This window comes from Neofelis nebulosa, chromosome 3 (assembly GCF_028018385.1).
Source record: "Neofelis nebulosa isolate mNeoNeb1 chromosome 3, mNeoNeb1.pri, whole genome shotgun sequence".
In the NCBI taxonomy this organism is placed as follows: Eukaryota; Metazoa; Chordata; class Mammalia; order Carnivora; family Felidae; genus Neofelis; species Neofelis nebulosa.
Genome location: NC_080784.1, coordinates 75,098,646 through 75,120,184, shown reverse-complemented (window position 1 = coordinate 75,120,184; position 21,539 = coordinate 75,098,646). Strand labels below are relative to the sequence as shown.

The 21,539-nt window shown below is 38.7% G+C and overlaps 1 long non-coding RNA gene across 2 annotated transcripts in view; it reads left to right on the top strand.

The window, feature by feature from the left end:
• LOC131506960 (uncharacterized) overlaps positions 1-21,539 on the top strand; it is a 389,539-nt gene that overhangs the window by 7,540 nt on the left and 360,460 nt on the right. For both annotated transcript variants that reach the window (XR_009259245.1, XR_009259244.1), the window contains exon 2: positions 17,255-17,383. This is a non-coding gene — a long non-coding RNA (uncharacterized LOC131506960). The remainder of the gene's footprint in view (positions 1-17,254; positions 17,384-21,539) is intronic.

Here is a 21,539-nt window from a genome sequence, read left to right as displayed (position 1 = left end):
GAAAAAAAAATTCAATTGAGCTTTTCTCCTTTCCTCTTAACCTCAAAAATGGCGTGGTTAGAATTTGAGACGGGTTAGCTCTTATTTTTCTGAGCCATTTTTTCCCATTCATGTATTTCAAGTATCCCCTTGTGCAGAGAAGAATGTACTTTGGGAAGCAGAATTTTCTGGTTCTTGGAGAACATACTTGGAAGGCTAATTTCTGCCTACAGTGAGGGTGATTGACAGGGAAGGTGGGGAAAGGTTGAGTCATAGTTGAGGGTTATGGCTCCATGATTTTATGTTGTCAGGGGGAAGAATATATTCACTCTCAGATGTGTGTAGTTTGGGGAGGGGAGTGTCAAAATAGACCTGATACACTCACATAATATCAGTCCTTTTGTTCACATACTATATGCCCACTAGATCTCATATTGGCATGAAATAGCTGGAAACTCTTTTGTATATTGTATCTATCTATATTCTACTTCCATGATTAACATAGCTAAAATAGGTTTTTGATTTACAAGATATAATGGGCTTTTGTGTGTGTGTGTGTGTGTGTGTGTGTGTGTGCAAGGATGTTCTGATTATTGATCATTAAGATGTATGCCATCCCTTGCTTTTATAGAAGTAGAGAGGATGTACACTGATTTTTGCAAATTATTTTTCCCAGTTCCCCTTGTAACCACACGTTAATAACCATTTTTAAGATGGTGAAGTTAAAATGATATTTGGCCATTGACAGAGCAAGTTGACTAGTTTACTCAGAATTACACATATGGCCCTGGGCTTCAATATGATGCAAATCATGGATAACATATAATACTGTTCAGTCAGGATGGGCTAGGTTATATTGTTGTAACAGTCATCACCAAACAACAGAAGTGTATCTCATATTAATGCAAAATTTGCTGTGGGTTGGGGGGCCTTCCAGGGCAGCTGTTTTCCCAGCTTAGCATTCCCAGCTGCTTTATTTTATGGCACTTTCATATCAAGATATGCTCCCATAATCACTTAACAGATGGAGAGCGGGCTGGTGAATCCATTACCAGAAGTTAAGTACTTCCATTGGGAAGTGATATATGTCACTTTCACTCACGTTCTATTGGCCAACAACAGTAAGAAGGCCACCCCTAACTTCAGAGGGGTAGAATGTACAGTTGTGCCCTGTGGCTGGAAAAGAAGAAGAATTAGATATTAGAGGATAGTAGTAATGCCTACCACACATATATACATGTGCCATGTCTAATTTCATGCTTTGTATAGTGCTTAAGCTATTGCTCATCAATAACTGTCAAGTAATGGGAAATACTGGTAAGGTTTATAGATTGATATGCTATAAGTTGGGCTTAGTGAAAAAATTGATAACTGGGAAATATGACATGAGCCTTTTGTATGGTTATATTTTGATCTGTATCAGGGCAGAATCTATATGACGTAAAACTAGGTTATGATCTGATTCTATTGCATTTGTAACTGACTTTGTCAATTAACATTAAGAAATAAAAATAGTCCACTGTTAGGAAAGCTAGAGAAATAGAAAACTGCTCCCTGGAACTGAGAGGCCTCAGCTGATGGGCCCTATACAAGTTCTTCTACATTTCTAATTGGCAATTTTAATGAACTCCTATAGGTATTTCCCTTAGGAACCCCTATAGGAAATAAGTGCAAAGCCTGAAGGCCATACTGAAGGAAAAAATGCTTAAGAATGTGTTTACCTTATATAGCTCAGAAAGCAAGCACTTACAAGGATGTAACCTGGGAAGTAGAACTTTTTTTTTTTTTTTTAAGAAAGTGACTTTCTGAATTGATTTCTTTAAATAAAATGAAGTCTTTGAGCAAACTGAAATGTGTTGGGGCTATAGCCAGAAATCCACTTTGATGGTATATTTTGTATAACACTCATTACTGTTCTTCATGGGTTAGATTTAAAAAAAAATTTTTTTTGAGGTGATCCAGCTATGAAAATATGTTCAATGAAATGTAAATTGCCAGGAAATTAGCTAAAGAGGGTAGATTGAGAGAAGAAAGATAAAGGAACCCTTTAAGCTATCTTGATGCTCTTGTTTTCCATGGAACAAGGAATGCCAAAAAGAGGAAGAACAGGCTTCAAGACTTCCCAGGGGAGGAGAGCCAGTCTTTTTTGTCACATAGGGGCAAATGAAGATTGCAGATGTTTTCTTAGTTTTTCTTCTTCAACACAGTTGCAACCCAAGAAAGCAAATCCTGAGATTTAATTTGAAATAGATATTTGCTACTAGGTGATACAGCTTCTTCCAGGCTATTGGTAAAAAGTCACACCACACAGGGTTCGAATCTGACCTGGTGGCTTTCTAGCTGTGATCCTGGACACGTGACCTAAACTCTCTGTGCCTCAGTTTCTTCACCAGTCAGATGTGATTACTAATGTGCCAAGTAAGGGTTAAGGGAGTAAAGTACTTCAAAATACAGAGTAAGTACTTTATGTAAGGGCTATCTCTTTTTTTTATTCTACCAGGTAGTCATTAGTTCATCGTGTCAGCCAGTTCCACCCACAGAGGCTTCCTCTGGGAACTTATCATGTAGATGTAATGAAGTGTTAAGAGACTTGCCCAGGTCACAAATAAAAGCCCAAATCACCAAGAGAGTTGGAATGCCACTCAGCTGTGAAGGACTGGGCTAGAAATGAACTCCCCACCATCATTCCAGAAAGGGGAAAACAAATCTGACTTACACTTTACGCACATTAAAAAAAAAATTGGTCTCACTAAATTGGAAAGAGATCCAATTATTTAACAAATTTGTTACTGTCATTGGAATTTGAATTTTAAGTCAAAATTGTATTATAGCATAGATGACAAGTAGTTGAAATATTAACTGAGGGAAACAGTTTTGGCACTCCAAGAAAAACCCTTGTAATTAATCTTCACTGGTAATCTCCTCAGGGTAACCATTACTAATTAGAAACATATTTTGTCAACCCATGCAGATTCTAAGCCTGATGATGGCAGGAGTATAGTTTTTTTGTACCGCCACAGCCCCAAGACTAAGTGGTGTGATTTGCATACAGCAAGCATATAATCAATGTAGTTTGTTACCACTCTGAGTGAAAGTTAAATATCAAATCGTACATTTAAAGCAAACACAGAGCAGAAGGATTTCCTGGAAGGGAGCCATTCTCTTTTCCAATCAAATGCAGTTGTTGAGAGACAATCCAAGTGAAAGAGTAAATGTGGTTCTGACAGGGTGAGGTACATCTGGAGTCTGGCCCTCTACCCAGAGCCTTGACCTTCTCTTTCAAAAATAGTAGACAGATAGGGCTCATAGAAAGATGATTCATATAGCATAAGAGTGTAACCTTATAAAAACCAACCAGGACAATGTGACCAGTGTTTTGCCGATAAATTCACAGTGAGAGTTATTCTCAGCATAAAGGCATTTAAATCTCTTTGGGTACAGATGATGCAATTATCAGTTTTTCCATTCCTATGTCCACTGCATGGTGCTGATCAACATGGTTCTATTAATCAGTTAACTCATCTTTTACAAAGCTAACATACTTAGAGGTGTTATTTTATTATGTGATTAAAACTTGGTGTTACTTTTTGAAAATTGTGGTAAAATACAACATAAAATTTCCCATTTTAGCCAGTTTTAAGTGTACAGTTCAGTGGCATTAAGTACATTTGTTAAATTTTTAATGAAAGCACTATTCACATTTTAGGGAGTGTACTGCCTACTACTACATTAACACTTTTACCAAAGAGGGGCACAGAAAAGCAGAGATACCATGATCAGTTAATGGGTTCTCTTAGCAGCAGCTTTGTAAAATGATTTGGTGGCATAGGAAATAAAATGAAAACGTTGACCAAAATGAAAACATTGTATTAACAATAGCCATTATTCTTGCTATTCTTTTCTCTGAACAGAATTGGTTAGGCTAGCTAATAACTGCATGCAGATCACAGTTCCCTAAGCTGAGTTGACTCTTCACAACCAGCAAGAGTAGACACAGATCTGCTGACTCTTGAGCCTGTCAAGAGATTCTAGAATACTGCTTTCTTATGGTTATTGCACCTGTTCAAAGATCATCTCACATTTCTGTGACTCTGACATAAAGACAGGGGAGCATCACCCTCCTTCTCATCTGGAAAGACAACTCCCAGTCCATTTCCTCCCATTTGGTAAGATCCTATCAGTCCTACAAGTTCCATTTCAAATACTCTTCTTCGAAAAGTAGGGAAAAGATGATGGAAGTGGTAAAAGACCATCAAAGAGAAACGAAGGAGCCAAATAAAGGAGGGACCAGAAGGAGTCAAGTGAAAGAATTTAAAAGTGCTTTTGTTTTAGTTTTAATTTCTAGATAAGAGACCCCAAAGTATACTTGATCATGGGAGTGATAGTTCTCTTTCATGGAGAAACTGAAGTGTGTAGACAAAAATGATAAAACTGAAGTGTTGGAAAATACATTTGAGATCAGCTAGTCCCTTCTCCCACCCAGGGTGATGTCCCTATCAGGGCTTCATCCAGTTTCCCCCTGAACACACAGAGTGATGAAACTCCCTCATGAGCTCTTTTTCAGGATCATCAAACTCCCTTTACTGTCTCTTGCATTCATCAAGCAACCATGCTATAGGGGAGGATGCTGTGTTGACTTGTTAGGGCTGCCATAGCAAAATACTACAGACTGGGTGATTCAAACAATAGGAATCTATCTTCTCACAGTTCTGGAGGCTGGAAGTCCAAGATCAAGGTGGCAGCAAAGGTGGCTTCTCAAGGCTTCTCTCTTTGGTTTTTTTTTTTTTTTTTTTATTTTATTTATTTTTGGGACAGAGAGAGACAGAGCATGAACGGGGGAGGGGCAGAGAGAGAGGGAGACACAGAATCGGAAACAGGCCCCAGGCTCCGAGCCATCAGCCCAGAGCCTGACGCGGGGCTCAAACCCACGGACCGCGAGATCGTGACCTGGCTGAAGTCGGACGCTTAACCGACTGCGCCACCCAGGCGCCCCTCTCTTTGGTTTTTAGATGGCTGCCCTTTCACTGCCTCTTCACATGGCTGTCCCTGTGCATGCACACCCATGATTTCTCTTCCTCATCTTTTAACAATAGTCATATTGGATTAGAGCCCCACCCTAACAGCCTCCTTTTATTTAATTACCTCTTTAAAGACCATATTTGACAAGGAGCTCTTGAAGGACAGAAATCCTGCCTTCTCCATCTTGGGCTGCCAGAGTCTAGCACAGTACCTAGCATTCAGTACTCAAATGAATCACAACCAAATGAATTGAAATGCATCTCTTTATTCATCGGGCTGCCCTGCTGGTTGCCACTCAGGACTGGATCAAAAAGTCTGGAGAAATGTGAGAGAACATCTTCACGATGGCACTCAGGCACACCAGTACTTTTGCTGCTTTGAAACCAAGGTGATTTTCCATGTGGTTGGGCACCTGATCCCATCAGGTAGGTTTTAAATGTATAACTGTCTTTTGAGATTTTATACCTATCACTAATGTGATGAGTTTTCATTGCAGTTGAAGGGCATTCATATTGGAAACAGGTGCCGACTGGACTGTGATGGTTTCTCATTTCCAAACAGCTAGGGGCAGATAATTGCAGATATTTGATAAAGCCAACAGGTTCATTCTAAATGGTTCAATGAACTACTCTTTCTATTCTGCGTAGACAAATGTTACCACTGTTTGTTTATGGTCTTTGGGCAGGTTGTTATACTCTAGATTACTTATATTCAATGAGGCATACTCTTTCATTATTGTTATTATTTCTTTGCCCTTCTCATTTAATGATATTTACAGGTTCTTAGGTGTAATAGGTTCTTATTTAGCTGCAGAATATTTGTCCTGCTTTGACTAATGACACATCACTCAGTTTCACCCATCATTGACTGCTTAGTTGGTGGAGTCTGCATCTGGCTTCCCTGTTTCTCATTATGTACACTTCTTTCTAATGTCACAGATGCCCTTATGTGGGGACACTTTCATTTTCTCTATTTGCTTCTGCTTCTATTCTGATGTTCCTTGCTACATTTTTGTTGCTATTAATTTTGAAAGGTCAATTGTTAAGAATATGTCTACCTCCATAAAATAAATATTTCAAAGCATATTTTATTTTCATGTCCACTACCAGTAATTTTTTTTCATTTTGACTTAATTAGGTGAATATGGAGGATAAATGTTGTACTTAAAATATAATGGTGATCATTCTCTTTGGCCTTTGAATATCACACATCTAGGGATAAGGAAGTTTTCTATGATTGAGTACAAGGCCTGGATACATTCACATACTGCATTATTGCTTTCAGCCATAGGAAATTATGTTAGTGATCAAGAGAATGGCTGGCAGTCATGGGAACACTTCACTTGTTATTTATGTAGTAGTTATATGGTCATTTTAATATTATATCCTATGTGGCTTGTGGTTCGGGGATCAGACTGCCTAATCCCTGAGCCACAAGGGACATCTGTGAATCCACTGTCCAGTTCCTAAACCAAAGGCACACAGGCAAACAGACTATTTATTATGGGCAGATCCTTCCACAAATTGGCAGATGAAACTCATTCTGATGTAGGGAAAGATTGATGTTGCGGGTATCCAAAAATGACATCCATTTCCATAAATAACTTATAAGATTAAAAAATGAGACAATCCTCACATTGGATGTGAAAATAAAGAATTAGGAAAAATGAAAATAGTGACAAGCTAGTAAACCTACAACAGTAAGGTCCTTTTGCCAAAGAAATAGGAAATCCTCAACACAAATATTAGAAAACCATGTAAGTAATCTTACTTGAGGGAATAAACAAGTAATGATGACCAATGTTTTATTCAACAGAACTACATAGAATTAAAATAATAATTTAAAGTAGTTTCTCCATATGGAACTCGCTTGACTGTCAGACTTCCAGAAAATACTCAGAATAATACTTTGCTAATGTTCTTGTACAGATTTGTACATTTCCAACTTTTTATACCTGTACCTACTCCAAGTGTACAGAATGTGTATATTTTTCTTGGTGAGAACTGATAACATGGTAGTTTTTATGAACTTTCATGTTATCAAAATTTCATATTATCTAAGTTTTGCAAGATTGGGGTCCTGCTGCACTGAACTGTTAGGAGAATGCTGGTCAGGGTATGTGGTGGGTGGTGGGGAGGGTGTCATCAAGAGAAAGAATAGGTACTTTCTTCCTATAATCTCCTTGTTAAATCTTGTTTTTGTGGCATAGCTGAATACTGACATTCAACCCTTGTATTCTTGAGACCCTGGCTGTTGATTACCAGGCTCTTATGAGGAGTTTTCTGGGTGTTCTTTGCTGTGATAGTTAAGTGACAGCAGCAACAATGCGGACTCCTGCAACAACACTGCAGCCACGTGAAGCTTGTAAAAAACCTTGTGGCGCCTCCCAGTGGACTGATGAATAGGTTCTCCCCCTCTGTCCCATAAGGGGATGATATGGGGACATTTTCAAAGGGTATAGGCCACCAAGATCAGGCCTCCCAGTGAGTTACTTTACTCTTGAGAAATTACAGCAAGTTATTAAGCAATTTTATTTATTCTTTTACAAGGAAAATTCCAATTTTCTATTCCTGGCTTGTTTTACACATCTTACTTGGGGACATCATTTTTCAGGCTCATGAGTGCTGTCACTGCACTTATGACAGGCTGAACTGAGCAACAGCATGGAATGATAATGTACAAATTGATCTAACCAAATTTGGCTTCAAGGTCTACGAAACATCACTGACATTAGTTTTCCAAGGGAAGCAAGTATTCCTGTTAATTTAATATCTGAAAAAGACTTGTGTATCATCTTCTAATGTCCTTTTGATTGGCATTGGAGATTAGGAAGGTGACCCAGGTGGCCATACTGCTAGAACATTTATGTTCTTCTTTGGTGACCATCTTCCCTCTGGGCTCCTGGGAGCTGTTTCCAGTGGAATGGAGAGCAGAGAGAATCATAATTATGTCTCAACCTGGGTTCATCACCCAGTAGGGACCTGTATTTCTACATGTGCCCTTATAAATCTTTTAGCTAAATCAGGGCTCAAATGTAAAACCCAGGTCCCTAAGGAACTTTTTAATATAAATCAAAGTCTGGTGTAAGCTGATTTTTTTTTAACTTTGTGAAATGTATTTACTCATGACAGTTGCAGATTTAGTACAAAGTCTTATTTATTTTGCATTACACTAAAAACAAAAACAAAACAAAAGCAAACAAACAAAAAGCAGAAACATCCCTTGCTAAATTTCATATAAATTTGTATCTATGAAAATATAATTTAGAAGCTGGCAGAATATTTAGAGGTAGAATATTTAGAGGAATATTTCTGCACGTTGCTACCATCATTATTTTGTTTGTTTTTGCCTCTTTTTAAAAAAAAATTTTTTTTAACGTTTATTTATTTTTGAGACAGAGAGAGACAGAGCATGAACAGGGGAGGGGCAGAGAGAGAGGGAGACACAGAATCTGAAACAGGCTCCAGGCTCTGAGCTGTCAGCACAGAGCCCGACACGGGGCTCGAACTCACGGACCGTGAGATCATGACCTGAGCCGAAGTCGGACGCTTAACCGACCAAGCCACCCAGGTGCCCCTGTTTTTGCTTTTTAACAGAATAGTATATACTCATAAGGGGATAAAGTAATGAAAATATGACAAACTTGTCCTTTCTGGTTGTTGTTCTGTCCTGTGACAACCATATAACCTGATCCTGATTCAGTTGGGTTTAGTGAGGTTAAATCCCAAGTAAGTAGTGTTCTGGAGTTAATCTCCTAAGGAGTTCGACCCTAAAAGGAGGAGATTCTGTCTGGCTGGCACTCCGGGGGCCAAGCACTCCTTTCAAATCTGGATTGGCTGATGCTACATGTTCAAGTCCAGACAGTGATAAATTGCTCATAAATGAAAAGACAAGAAAATATTGCAGTGATGGTCACTGGCTCTGATCTTGGTAATTCCAGTTCTATTGCTGTTTTTTGCTACAGATCTTTTTTATATTGAGCATTTGGTTCCCAATTTGAACGTCTGAATTTGAATGGCAGACTGTTACTGGAAACTGTTACCAAAAACTATGCTGTCTGGAAATGATTCCTGGGATCTCTAGAATTCTACAAAGAAATAATAGAAAACCCAGGGACCACTAAATGCCATGTGAACTGCTGGGAAAAAATAGCTTGCATTTTCTGGAGGAAAGGTGACTCTGTATTTATGTAATCATTTCAGTTATGATTCTGCTTATTAGCTGTAAAACCCAGAAGTCATAAGGTTAATAGGAACCTTTCCAAAGATACATACATTAAATTTAAGGAATAAGGTCATACATTCACAGAATTCAAAGTTTATTGGGAGGGGGATCTGTCTCAAGTTAGGGTCCTTGTAGGGAACACTGGCTCCTGGCACATACTTTCTTGGTGTATGTGTTCTTTCTGTCTCTGTCAAAAACTGCTTGTTCCTCAAACCAGCAGAAGCTATTTAAGCTTTAAGCAACGGGTACCCCCTATACTCAGCATCATGTAAGAAATAAAGGTATGCATTCCATTCACCTAATTAAGAAAGAGCCTCAGTGTGCAAGTTTGTAGTATTAGTGATATGCTTTGTATTGTAGTACACTTCTTACGTTGCACTTACTTTTTTTTTGAGTTTTTTTGTTGTTGATTCACATTGGATTTCTAGCTTTTAATTCATTTTAGTTCAAACTTGATTTTCTGTTTTCAACATATGCTAGGAACTGTGTTCAAAAGGCTGTGAAGTTTGCTATAAATGAATAAGACGGAAGTAACACAAGCAAAGTATTAGGATATGATAAAATTTCAACCTCAGGAGTAACAATAAATGCACATTAAAATGAGATTCTTTTCCCCCTGTGAAATTATCCAAGATTTAAAAAAAGGGGTATTGGTAAGGCTATGATGCGAAGGCTCTTTCTTGTGTTGCTGTGTGGATGTCATAATAGAGATACAAACCAAAAGCCAACCAAAAGGGAAAGATCAAGATTAGAAACTGCAGAGAAAGTTCCTGGGAAGGCTAGCACTTGAGTGAGGACATGGAGGAAGGATGGAATTTAAATAGAGGGTGGAAATGGAAGGCAGGTCACACTTCATGATTAAAGGTGGTAACTTTTTTGGTGGTGGTACCATGTTTCGATTGGCATTAAGGGTGGTACCCTGTTTTGGAGATTTATCCATCTTGGCACATCAGGTCTATCTCAGTAATTGTAATTTTTTTTTTTTACAGTATTCCATCAGATAAATGGAATTCATTCTCCTTCTGATAGACAATTAGACTGTCTTCTCTCCAAATTTTTGTTGTCACAGAGAAAGCTACCGTGAACATCTTTGCATACTTTTCGCTGTGCACACTTGAGAGACTTTTTCCATGATGTGTACCGGGGAACAGGATTGCTGAATCATGGGATATGCACTTGATAGTCCAAATTGCTCTCAAAGTGTCTGTGCCAATTGAGGCTCCCACAGACAATATTATAGGAGGGCTCTTATTTTCCCACATCCTTACACTGAGTATTCACATACATGTATTTTATCACTTTGATGGTGTGAATGTGTATCATATTAATTTTTTCTGTTCCCTTATCGTAAGTGAAGTTCAAAATTTTTTTGTGTGTGTATTAATAGGCCATTCAGATTTCTTCTTGAGCAAATTGCCTGCTTGCCCCCATTTCCTATTTTTTAAATCTTTATTGACTTATAGATCTTTATGTATTCTAGATATCATGTTTCTAAAAAAAATCAATGAAATGAATTGCAAATATTTCACTTCCTCTGGGTCTTGTTTTTAAAACTGTTATTATGGTCTTATTTCATTCCAAAGTAATTTTAATTCAGACAAAATTATCAGTCTTTTTGTTTAGGGTTTATGCTTTCTATGACTTGTTTAACCCTTTCTTGACATATTTCATAAAAAGAGGATCCTAATATTCTTTCTAGAGATTTTGCTTTTCATATATATGTCCTTAATTGGCCTGGGACTGACTTTTGTGTACGGTATGAGATAGGGTTGTAATACTTTTTTCCATAAGGATGTCCAACTTTCCAAACCCGTAAATAATTCTTTTTCTATTTTATGTATTTATCATATGCCAGGCAAGTTTATAAAGAATTCAGTGAGCAAAAGGTTTGGAAATCCTTTCAGTGGTGAAGTGTGTGCATGTACCTCTGTAGTCAGAGGTATTCCAGAAGCAGCAAAAGAATGGTGAATACAGATCTGATTGAGTTTGAATTCCAACTCTGGCACTTATAAACAAAGTAGGGAAAAAAGAATGTTAACAAAACTAATCAATTTCAAAAATTTGGTAATGAAATGAATATAATTGGACAGAAATTTGGGATAGAAATATGAGCTGTCCACATCAATTTCAAATGGTTGGAAAGGCTAGAATACAAGGCTCTCCACTGGACTCTGGAAATATTAGAATGAAATGAATGGGACTCTTGATAATACCAACCCAAAGAGCTTTGACTAAATAAATTGAACAAAACAGTATCAGTGAGGAGCAAGGTATGTGTAAACTTCATTCTTGGTAAAAGAACTGTCTACAGAGAGAGCGCCAGGACTTGGCTCACTCAACCTCATTCCCAGCAGCCTTGTCCCTTGCCTTTTCCTTTGAAATAGGTTGAAAATACTAAATAACTTTTCTTAGACACTTTCTACCCGGGATGGCCAGTGATGCAGGTGTACAGCATTCCTTCCCATGCAAAAAGACCAAGCTGGGGCCCCTGGATGGCTCAGTTGGTTGAGCAACTGACTCTTGATTTTGGGTTAGGTCGTGATCCTAGGTTTGTGGGATTGAGCCCCACGTGGAGCTCCATGCTGAGTGTGGAGCCTGCTTGGGATTCTCTCTCCTCTCTCTCTCTCTGCCCTTATGCCCTGCTGCTCAAATTAAAAAAAAAAATACAGAACTGTTGGGGACAAGTTTTTTAGTCTTCTCACCTTGTTGCTTCCTGGAAATTGGATGTAGGATCTGGAAGTATAGCAGCCATCTTGTGATCTCAAGGGCAGATGTGGCATTCTGAGCTACTCTTGTCAGCCTGCTGTTTCTACCCTTAGAGTTCTTGTTGCCAGAGACAAAATAAAATCATGTCTGTGTAAATTCTTGTAGTGAAGGCTTTTATTTTTAAAATTCATTTGTAGCCAAACACATGCCTACCTGATAGAACTTTGATCATTCATTCATTCATTCATTTAATATCGGTTATCACTGAAAACATTTACAGTAATAGGTGCATGTTAGTGAAATGAGGGAAGATTGAAAAGAGGAAGGGAAAGGAGAAGATGGCACATGTTCCTTGTATATTTGGAGTTTAATTTCTAATAGGAGAAATCAGACATTACCACAGATAAGAGGCAGTTTATGATAAGTGCCCCATGTACCAACATCTGGCCCCAAGTATTCAGATGATCTTCTACAAGACCTAGGATTCATTGTGGCAGTTTAGGCACCACATGGGCATATTTATGCATCAAACACTTGATCCTAACATGTCATGTGTTCCCTAAAGTCACATTAAGACTATTTTGTAGTATGAGATATTTAGTGGTATTTTGTACTACAAAACAATACATAGAAAATTACTTTGGGAGCTATAAGACATTTCGTTAAAGAAACACAAGCATTCCAATCTACCTGTTATAGCCACAAGATGGTCTCTATTCTTTTGGTGTGGTGTGGAAAGAAATAAGCAACCTTCTGCCATTCTGTATCAGCATTCTGTATATACAGTGCACAAGAGACAAGAAGACAGAGAAAACACACTTACAGCCAAGAGTGGGAGTTAGGGTGTAAACTCCTGGGATCTTTTTAGTTTCATTCTGGTATTCCTCACCATGACTAATTTCTTGTTTGCACATTTCCAGGACAATGTGTTAGTTTTATTTCCTGGTCATAATTTCATGTAGAGATATAATCTGACTTCTTACATTACTGATCAGTTCTAGATTTAAATTTGGAAGTGAATACTCTATGCTGTTTCTAGTTCCCTGATCCGGATGAATCCTTCCGCAGCACAGATAGGTCCTGCCACCTATCTTCTTTCCATAGAATATCCTTGCATTCTGGTCAAGGGCTGAAGACATGGTGACAGTGGGAATGGGGGAATAAGACTAAGGCATGGCCAGGGAAGGGCCCAGCTCTAGCTCATCCTTGGTCTAAAGAACCTCTAGGAAGATGAATTGGGGGGCATTTAGGATCACCAGTTTTCTTTGAATTTATTAGTGTTCTTGTAAGGCTCTTACCAAGGGTTTCACAGTAATCCTGGTCATAGACTTGAATGTATGGTGTGTGAGTCAGGCTGCCCCATGGCCTATCCCTGGCCCTTTCAGTCTGATTAGACCTCGGCTGGGGCTGTAGAAGAAGCAATTGGAAGTAAAAGTGTCAGGGTGCAAGGTTGAGGTTAGAGGAAGTTTGCCAACTCATTGCTATGGTACTGAAATGTCTTCTCTTGGAAAACCTTCTAACTAAGACTTCCATGCTATACTCTGCTAAATTTCTTAGACCAGGATGGTTGAGCTATGGGAGTAGGATGTGTTGGGTCCTTAGGCTTTGATCTTTAGTTTATGGAAACATACTATGGGATGATATGGTTTTAGCCTATTTGTCTTTTCCTTCCTTTTTTGAACATTCTCCTTCTTGATTAAAAAATGCCTTGCTTATAAGATCAAAAGTTTGTGATAAAGATTTTATTCCATATAAAGTCATTTAAACTGTTTTTGTTTGTTTCAGAGATTGCTTAGTCCATCTGTGATTATCTCAGTGCAATTTTCCTTGATATAAACAGAAAGGTTTTAAAAAATTCAATGAATCCCAGTGTTGGTTAACATTAGATTGGCTCATGTTGAAGTTCATATTGACCTCAGAGCACAAGTTTATCTTTTGAGGTTGTTTTGACTTTGGGAGGATAGATATTGGAACTTTCCATAGAGAATACTGGCTGGCTGACTTGTTTTTCTTCTTCATGATGTTAGAAAGAAAATCTCCCTGACCAGAAGCCTCACTCCTCAGCCAAAGCAGTGGTCCATCTGCAGTATCACTGTCTATACTAAGAAACAATCCCAATATCAGTTGATCGAGCACCCAGTAGGAGGCTAGAAAGATGGTGCTTCTGTTTTATAGATGATGTTTCCATGGTCCCAGGAGGGTCAAGAGACTTGGTGAAATCACTAAGAAATGATGCTATTGTGGTGTGCAGATGTGATAGATGTAGGGTAGAGGAATGTGAGTGGGTCCTAGGATTCCTGATTCCCAGTTCAAGTTCACACAAATCTATATTGCACAGCTGGCCTGTGTAAGCTTGTTGAGTGCTCCCGATGCTGATCTTTAGGAACCTGAGACTGAAGACCAGGTCGGATGGTAAGGGAGTCAAAACTGGTCTTGCTACTCTCTCCTCTGTTTGGTAGTTGGTCACTACCCCTTGTCTTTCAAAATCTCCTTAAAACTTAATTAAAATATCAAAGGAAGATGTCCCTGTTTTTTTCCTCCAAGAGTTGAGTCAGTTTTCTGCCATGGCTTCCTAGTTGACTTTGTTCTTTAGTCATCTCTGCTCTTTGCTGTATTTCGCATCCCTGCTGAGTCTTTCCTGTAGTTTACAAACATATTCAAGTCCCTTCTGTATTAAGAAAAAAAAAATCTCTATTCCGCTTCCCTTACTCTGCTTTTATTCTTTCACAACCCAGCTTCTTGAAGGAGCTGCCTACACTATTTCTTTTGCATTTATAAAAATTGAAATATATTTGACATATAACATTGTGTAAGTTTAAGGTGTTTATTTGATACATTTGTATATTTCAAAGGATTGCAATGTTAGCATTAGCTTCTATACTCAATTTATCCACTTTCTTACCACTAATTTATGTTGAGCCCACTGTAATCCTTTCCTTGACCATTTCACCATTCTGTCAAAGGTCACTGTGATGCCCTAATTGTCAAGTCGAGTAGATTCAGTATTGTTCCTTCCCATTTGACTTTTCTGTGGCATTTAACAGTTTATCACTCAATTTTTTGGAAGATAAATTATCTATTATAATTACCTTTATATTGAATTTTACCTAAAATATTAAAATTTACCATTAAGGTAAAATTTAGCTTCTTTTTCTACATTAACCTTCATTAGCACATATATTACTCAAATATTTAATATTAAGAACAGTTAATAGACTTTAGTTTTTAGAGCAGGATTGGGCTTACAGAAAAATTAAGTGGAAGGTACAGACAGTTCCCGTATACCTCCTCTTTCCCCTATCACAGTTTTTACATCTTGAATTAGTGTGGTATATTTGTTACAAATGATGAGCCAGTACTGGTACGTCAGTGTTAACTGAAGTCCCTACTTTACGTTAGGCTTCACTCTTTGGGTTGTACAGTTACATGGATTTCGATAAGTGCGTAATGTCATGTATCCACTGTTACAGTATAATACAGAATAGCTTCATTGCCCTAAAAATCTCCTGTGCTCTATCTGTTGGTCCCTCTTTCTTTTTTCTGGAGCTCCTAGCAACCACTCGTCTTTTTATGATTTCCATAGTTTTGCATATACTTGGTATCTTACAGTATGTAACCTTTTCAAATTGGCTTCTTTCACTCAGTAATTTGCATTTAAGTTTCCTTCAAGTTGGTTTGTGGCTTGCTAGCTCATTTCTTTTTGCCACTGAGTAATATGCCGTTGTATGGATGTACCATAGTTATCCATTGACGGTTTGAAGGACCTTACGGTTGCTTCCAAGTTTGAGCAATTGTGAATAAGACTGTAAACATCTGTGTTCAGGTTTTGTATAGACATACATTTTCAACTCATTTGAATAATTATCCCTTAATTTTGAAATCCTATTCTTCTGTGACTTTCATGGTGTCCTTCTCCTTTGGTTCCCCTTCTAGTCTTTGATTATCCATTCATGTTTCCCTTTGCTGATGCTTGTTTTGTCAGCCTCTTAAATGGAGTCCACCCCCCCCCCCCAGTGTTCTCTGCGAAGCTTTTTAATATTTTCAGTATTTCACATATTCTTCTTGAATGGCCTCATCCACTCACAGGATTTAAGTGATCATCTCAATGGTGTGCCCTAAACCTGTATTTCCAGTGCAGACCTTTTCCTCAAACTCCAGCCCCCTGTGTGTGCTTCATTTCTTGGATGTCTCTTAAATGGAGATGTGAGCAACACCTCAGAGAGGAAGGACATCCAATTCTGGGGACTGTTTTTCACATGAGAGTAGAAGTGTTCCTGTTTCGCTGACATACATATGTGAGTGATGAAGTTTTTCTGCTGTATTTCCTCTAACGCAGGGCTTCTCAACCTCAACATTATTGACATTTTGGCCAGAAAAATTTCTGTTGTAGGGGGCTGTCTGTACTTTGTAGGATGTTTAGCAGTATCTCTGCTCTGTACCTACTAGATGCCAGCAGTACCTCCCCCTGCCTCCCAGGTTGTCAAAACCAAAAAAACGTCTCCTGATACTGCCAAATATCCCCCGGTGGTGGAGGAGAAGGGGAATCACCCCCTTGAGAACTACTGCTCTCATGTAATACACTTTCCACTACTCTGTCTTTGCTCACACTGCTTCTTTTTGAAGTGCCTTTTCTCAGGGTGAACCCAAGAAGTTTCTACTTATTCCTTAAGACTTGGTTCACCTCCCTTACAAAATCTTTTCTCATATCCATTCCCTTTTCTTTTTCTATAGAATTACCTCTTCCTTTGTGCCTCACTGTCCTCCTGTGATGTTGCTGTGCTTGCTTATTTACACATATGCCTCTCTGTATGGTGAACTGATTGAGGGTTGGCATCATGTGTTAGTCTTTGAATCCCCAGCACCTCACAGTATGTGGTAATTAATGTGCCCAATTAATACTGTTAAATAAGTGAACCATAATGACCCCTGCTGGTCAAATCCTCTATGATAAATTCTCACAACACTATGTACAGCTCCTTCAAAGCACTTATTTCAGTTATAATTTTCCATTTTTTTAGTGTGATTATTAAATTAATGTCTTTCCCCCTCACTAGGCAGACCATAATAAGTTCCATGAAGGCAGTAGCTATAGTTGTTTTTGGTCATCATTGAACCATGTAGTGCTTGGCACTTAATAGGTGCTCAGAACATATTTGTAGAATGAATAAATGATCTTGGGAAAGAGTGGACTTTGGAGGTTCAACCTGGGCTTATTAATAACAATCACAACAACTGATGTTAGTTTAAAAAGTGTTTTTGGAGGTAACTATTCTCACTTAAGACTAATAAGAAACCCTGGTAAAAAGGTATTGTTTCTGTCTTACAGATTAGAGGGCACGTGAGAAGACATGTGGTGTGGAATTCTAGTAAGAAGAGTCTTGATGGGATTGATAGAGACAACTCCTTAATGATGTTTGACCCACCTTTGAGACAAATGGAAAGACTGGAGATAAATGTGAGTAAAGAGAAATCATCATCATCATCATCATCATCATCATCATCATAATAATATGAATGCATGGAGTATCACTCTTTGATTTACTGGTCATTGATTTCTTGGTGAGATCTTTATGGGAGGATGGCCTTGTTACTGAAGATGAAAGTATTGGAAAAATATATAGCTACTGATGAGACCATGTGAAGATTTGCTTTGTGTGAATGTGTGTGCATGTTGCATGGAGATATTGTCATACTATTTAGCAAGGCAACTGTTTCTTGTTCTCAAGTCAAGACTATAATGGAAACCCAAGAGAATTTCTCTTTGGCCAGAGAGCCTTTTATGTTGTCCTCCATGGCCTTTGTTTTCATACTTTTGATCACCCGCAGATGAATCCAGGAGAACTAGAGACAACTTCATAGACTGGAAAACCAGAATGAATTTGTGTACATTTCAACTTAAAGATACTGTTTAGGGGAATTAACATCATGATGTTGGAAGGTGTTATTTTATTCACAAATAATTTGCAAGATCTATTATGTGTGAGATTAATCACATGTAAATATTTGGTAGAAGTAAGGAAAATTATTCCCTGTGAAATGGACCCAGTGGTGGGAACTGGCCCAATGAGAAGAGGCTATGTTTCACTTTTCTAAGCATCCCCAACAGAACTGCTTATTCTCTGAATCTGGAAGAGATCCAGTGGGATTTAGTTTTATGAGGTTTAATGTAAAGGTGTTGTATTTCATGAGATGAAATCATAACACAGTGGGTTGCAAGAATTTTGAGAGATTATTTTTTCAGAGTGTTTGGCAAGCACCACTCTCTAGAGAATTTTGTGTCTAAAAGAGAAATATAGATCTTCTTACATAGGATTGAAATGATAACTAATCTTTAATCCTTTTTAGATGGCCAGGGTTTGACTGGTTAGGCTGATTGGGAATGCACATAGCAGGTCTGACCTCTACAGTTGGCTTTTTTTGGATCCAGGACTCCCAGTGCATCCTAAAACTTCACTGTACATGGGCAATGCATTTTTTGGGCCCCCACTGCTAACCCATGATTAGGGATCTTTTTATTTACTTATAGACCATACTACACCTTTAGGCTTTATGCAGTTTGATTCTCCATCATTTTTGACAATCCAAATGAACATTTGGCCAAGACGAGAGAATGCTATCAAGCTGTATCTCAGGTTTCTTTCCTCTCCTGCTCCTATTTTGTTTTTAGCTGAGAAACGTTCTCTGTCTCTGTTTTAGAGAAAGCTGAGCCATTCCTTTGACTTAGGTTTGACCTTTTTTTTTACTTTGTTCTGGAACACATATAGCTGTCCTTAGGCTAAATATCTTTCTACTTTTGTGACCATTTCATCTCCAATTTCCCTGCAATCACCAGGTTTCTCATGAATGGCAGGAGAGAAATAAGACCCTGTGTGTGGGGGGGTGGGGGGTGGGGGTTGGGGGGTGGCAATCTGGTGCCTCTTCTTATTTCCTGATTTCGATGTGTGTGGAAGGTAGTTTTCATTCTCTGTAGCTTAGAGTCTTCTTGAAATGTGGTTGAGGCAAGAATGTTTTGGAAGTGCAATTAATTCAGCATGGTTGTCCAGCAAAATGAAAGCCTCCCTCTTTTCCCAGGGAGATTCCACCCCCCGCCCTGTTTCAGAAATAAATAGATGCAATCTTAAGACTTTAAAAACATTATGCAGCAGCCGACATATCATCTGTAATGATAAAAAGATGTGCACATCAGCACAGATGTGTTTGTATCAATTCGTGTGCATGATATATATCATGTGGAGCCTCTAGTGAATTCTTATGGTGATACTGATGAAATTGGTGTTGTGGAGGAAGGGAGCATGGAGGTTTGAGTTATTATCATCAAGGAACAAATGTTACATTCCTTATCTTTCTCAAATGCTTTTCTGCAAATACATGTCAGAGCAGGCTGTCATCTGGAGCGAGTCCAGCTTTAGGATGCTTTGAGGAGTCAGGCAGAGGGAGGTTAAACAGCTGGGACATAATCAACAAGAGGAACAAGCTCGTTTGCAGCTGTGGACTATCACCTATCACCTTGTTTCCCAGATTTGCCTGCTCACCTGGGGAGTGTGTTAACACCGGAGAGTTTTGAAGACTTATCAAATCAAATCAGTCTCTGGTGGAGGGCTCAAGGAAATGGAATTTCTAACTAGCAGACCAGTTGATTGCTATGATCAGGCAAGTCTGGGAATCACTTACCTCGTATAATCAGGATGGGCCTTTAAAAAGAGGTGGGTTTTATGAGTGGGTGTGTTGGGGGTAGGGAGGTATGCAGTCAAAGACAAATCCTCCGTCTGTGTTTGCTGAGAAGTTACTGAGAACATTGCCCTCATGTTTCACAGTGCTCCCTCTGTGGGGCTCCACCCCCATGTACTTCTCTCCAGGTTTGTTCAAGAAAGACTTTTGTCTTTCCTAAGAAATTGGTCTGTTTCCTTCTATCAAATGAGAATTTTTCCACTTATACAACTCTCTTTGCCTCATTGCCTGGAAACATGGTGTCAGTTTAATGTTCACTCAGCGATGCTTCATCTATTGTGGTTGGTCTGTTAGATTTCCTCTTTCTACTATTGTGTTACCTTTTAAAAAATCTCTATTTGATGAATTGCATGCTGTTTTATAAGTGATTTCCAATCGTATTTTCCCCTGAAAGATGGCAGAGTGTGAATATATAAAGCTGAACTCTTCATTAATAGTTGCTAGTGGAGGGAAAATAAGATGATGATTTAAATGGTGACTAATTTGGACTTTGAATGCAGTTGTAGCTGTACCACACAAATATGCATCTTATCCTGGCTTCTGTCAACGATTAATGTGGTTGAGAACCAATGAGGGAGAGAACCAGAGGCCTAGGTTGATTGTAAGTATTTGGGAAGGTGCATATTTTGAACTTAATTAGTGTGATTTGTTTATGCAAATGATAGTTCTGTGAAGGTAGGGGATTTTTTTTCTCTTACTCATAATCCACAGGTACGGATTTGAATAGAGGTATGGTAGGCAGCGCTTTGACTTCTTTTGTTTTCAAATTCAAATGAAAATACATCAAGGTAAGACACAGAAATGAGAAATACAAAGTAAGGTAGAAGAAGTTATAATGAACAGCAAGTCCCCCACGCCGTCCCTTCAACAATGCCTTTCAGAGGCCATCATTTTGTACTGTTTCAGCTTTCAGTTCTGTAAGTGGCCACCTTGACTATTCCATGATCTTTGAATTGGTCTTCGTTCGCTCTTTGCTCTTTTGAAATTTTATGATTCTGTGCCCAGGGAGGTCCCTTTACAGTTTTTGTGCAGCATACTCCAGGTGCCCTTATAACCAGAAAACTCACTTTCTTCAGGTTGGGGAATATTTGATTGTTATTTCTCTAATAATTTCCAGCTCTCCATTTTTTTTTTCTATTTTAGGAGATCCTATTGGATCATTCCTCCTAGCAGCCTCAGTTTTCCCTTTTTCTTCGGTATAGAGATTTTTTTTTCTTCCTTGAAGGTAAACACTGGCTGAGCGATTGCTCATTGAGCAGAAAGACTGGCGCAACTTTTCCATCTACAAAGTCCATCCAATTCCCTGTTTTCTGCTCCATTGCTCAGACCTTTCCTCCACTCTCCGTGCCATCGTCTTTGCGTTTCTGATGGGAAGATCCTTTCCTACTTCCACTGCAGCCTCATCTTGCACATATTTGGGGCTGCAGCTGTCTTTGTTCTGTTGCTTCTGTCAAACTGCCTCTTAAACTTCCTTCATTAGAAATGTGTTTATGGGTTTATTTCTACATGGATGTCTATATTTTCTCTTTTTTTTAATGTTTATTTTGAGCGCGGGAGGGGCAGAGAGAGAAGAGAGAAGGAGAGAGAAAACGTCAAGCAGGCTCCACACTGTCAGAGCGCAGCCTGACTCGGGGCTCGAACTCATGAACCATGAGATCATGACCTGAGCCAAAATCAAGAGTCAGACGTTTAGTTGACCGAGCCAGCCAGGTGCCCCCAGATGCCTATACTTTCACTAGACCTTTGGCATATTAGTCAGAGTAGATTAGACTGTGCTGTGGTAACAAACCCCAAATCTCAGTAGCTTAATATAATAACAGTGTATTTCTGCGTCAAAGAATCCAGTCTGATATTCCAAATGTTTGGGCATCTCTTCTGACCAG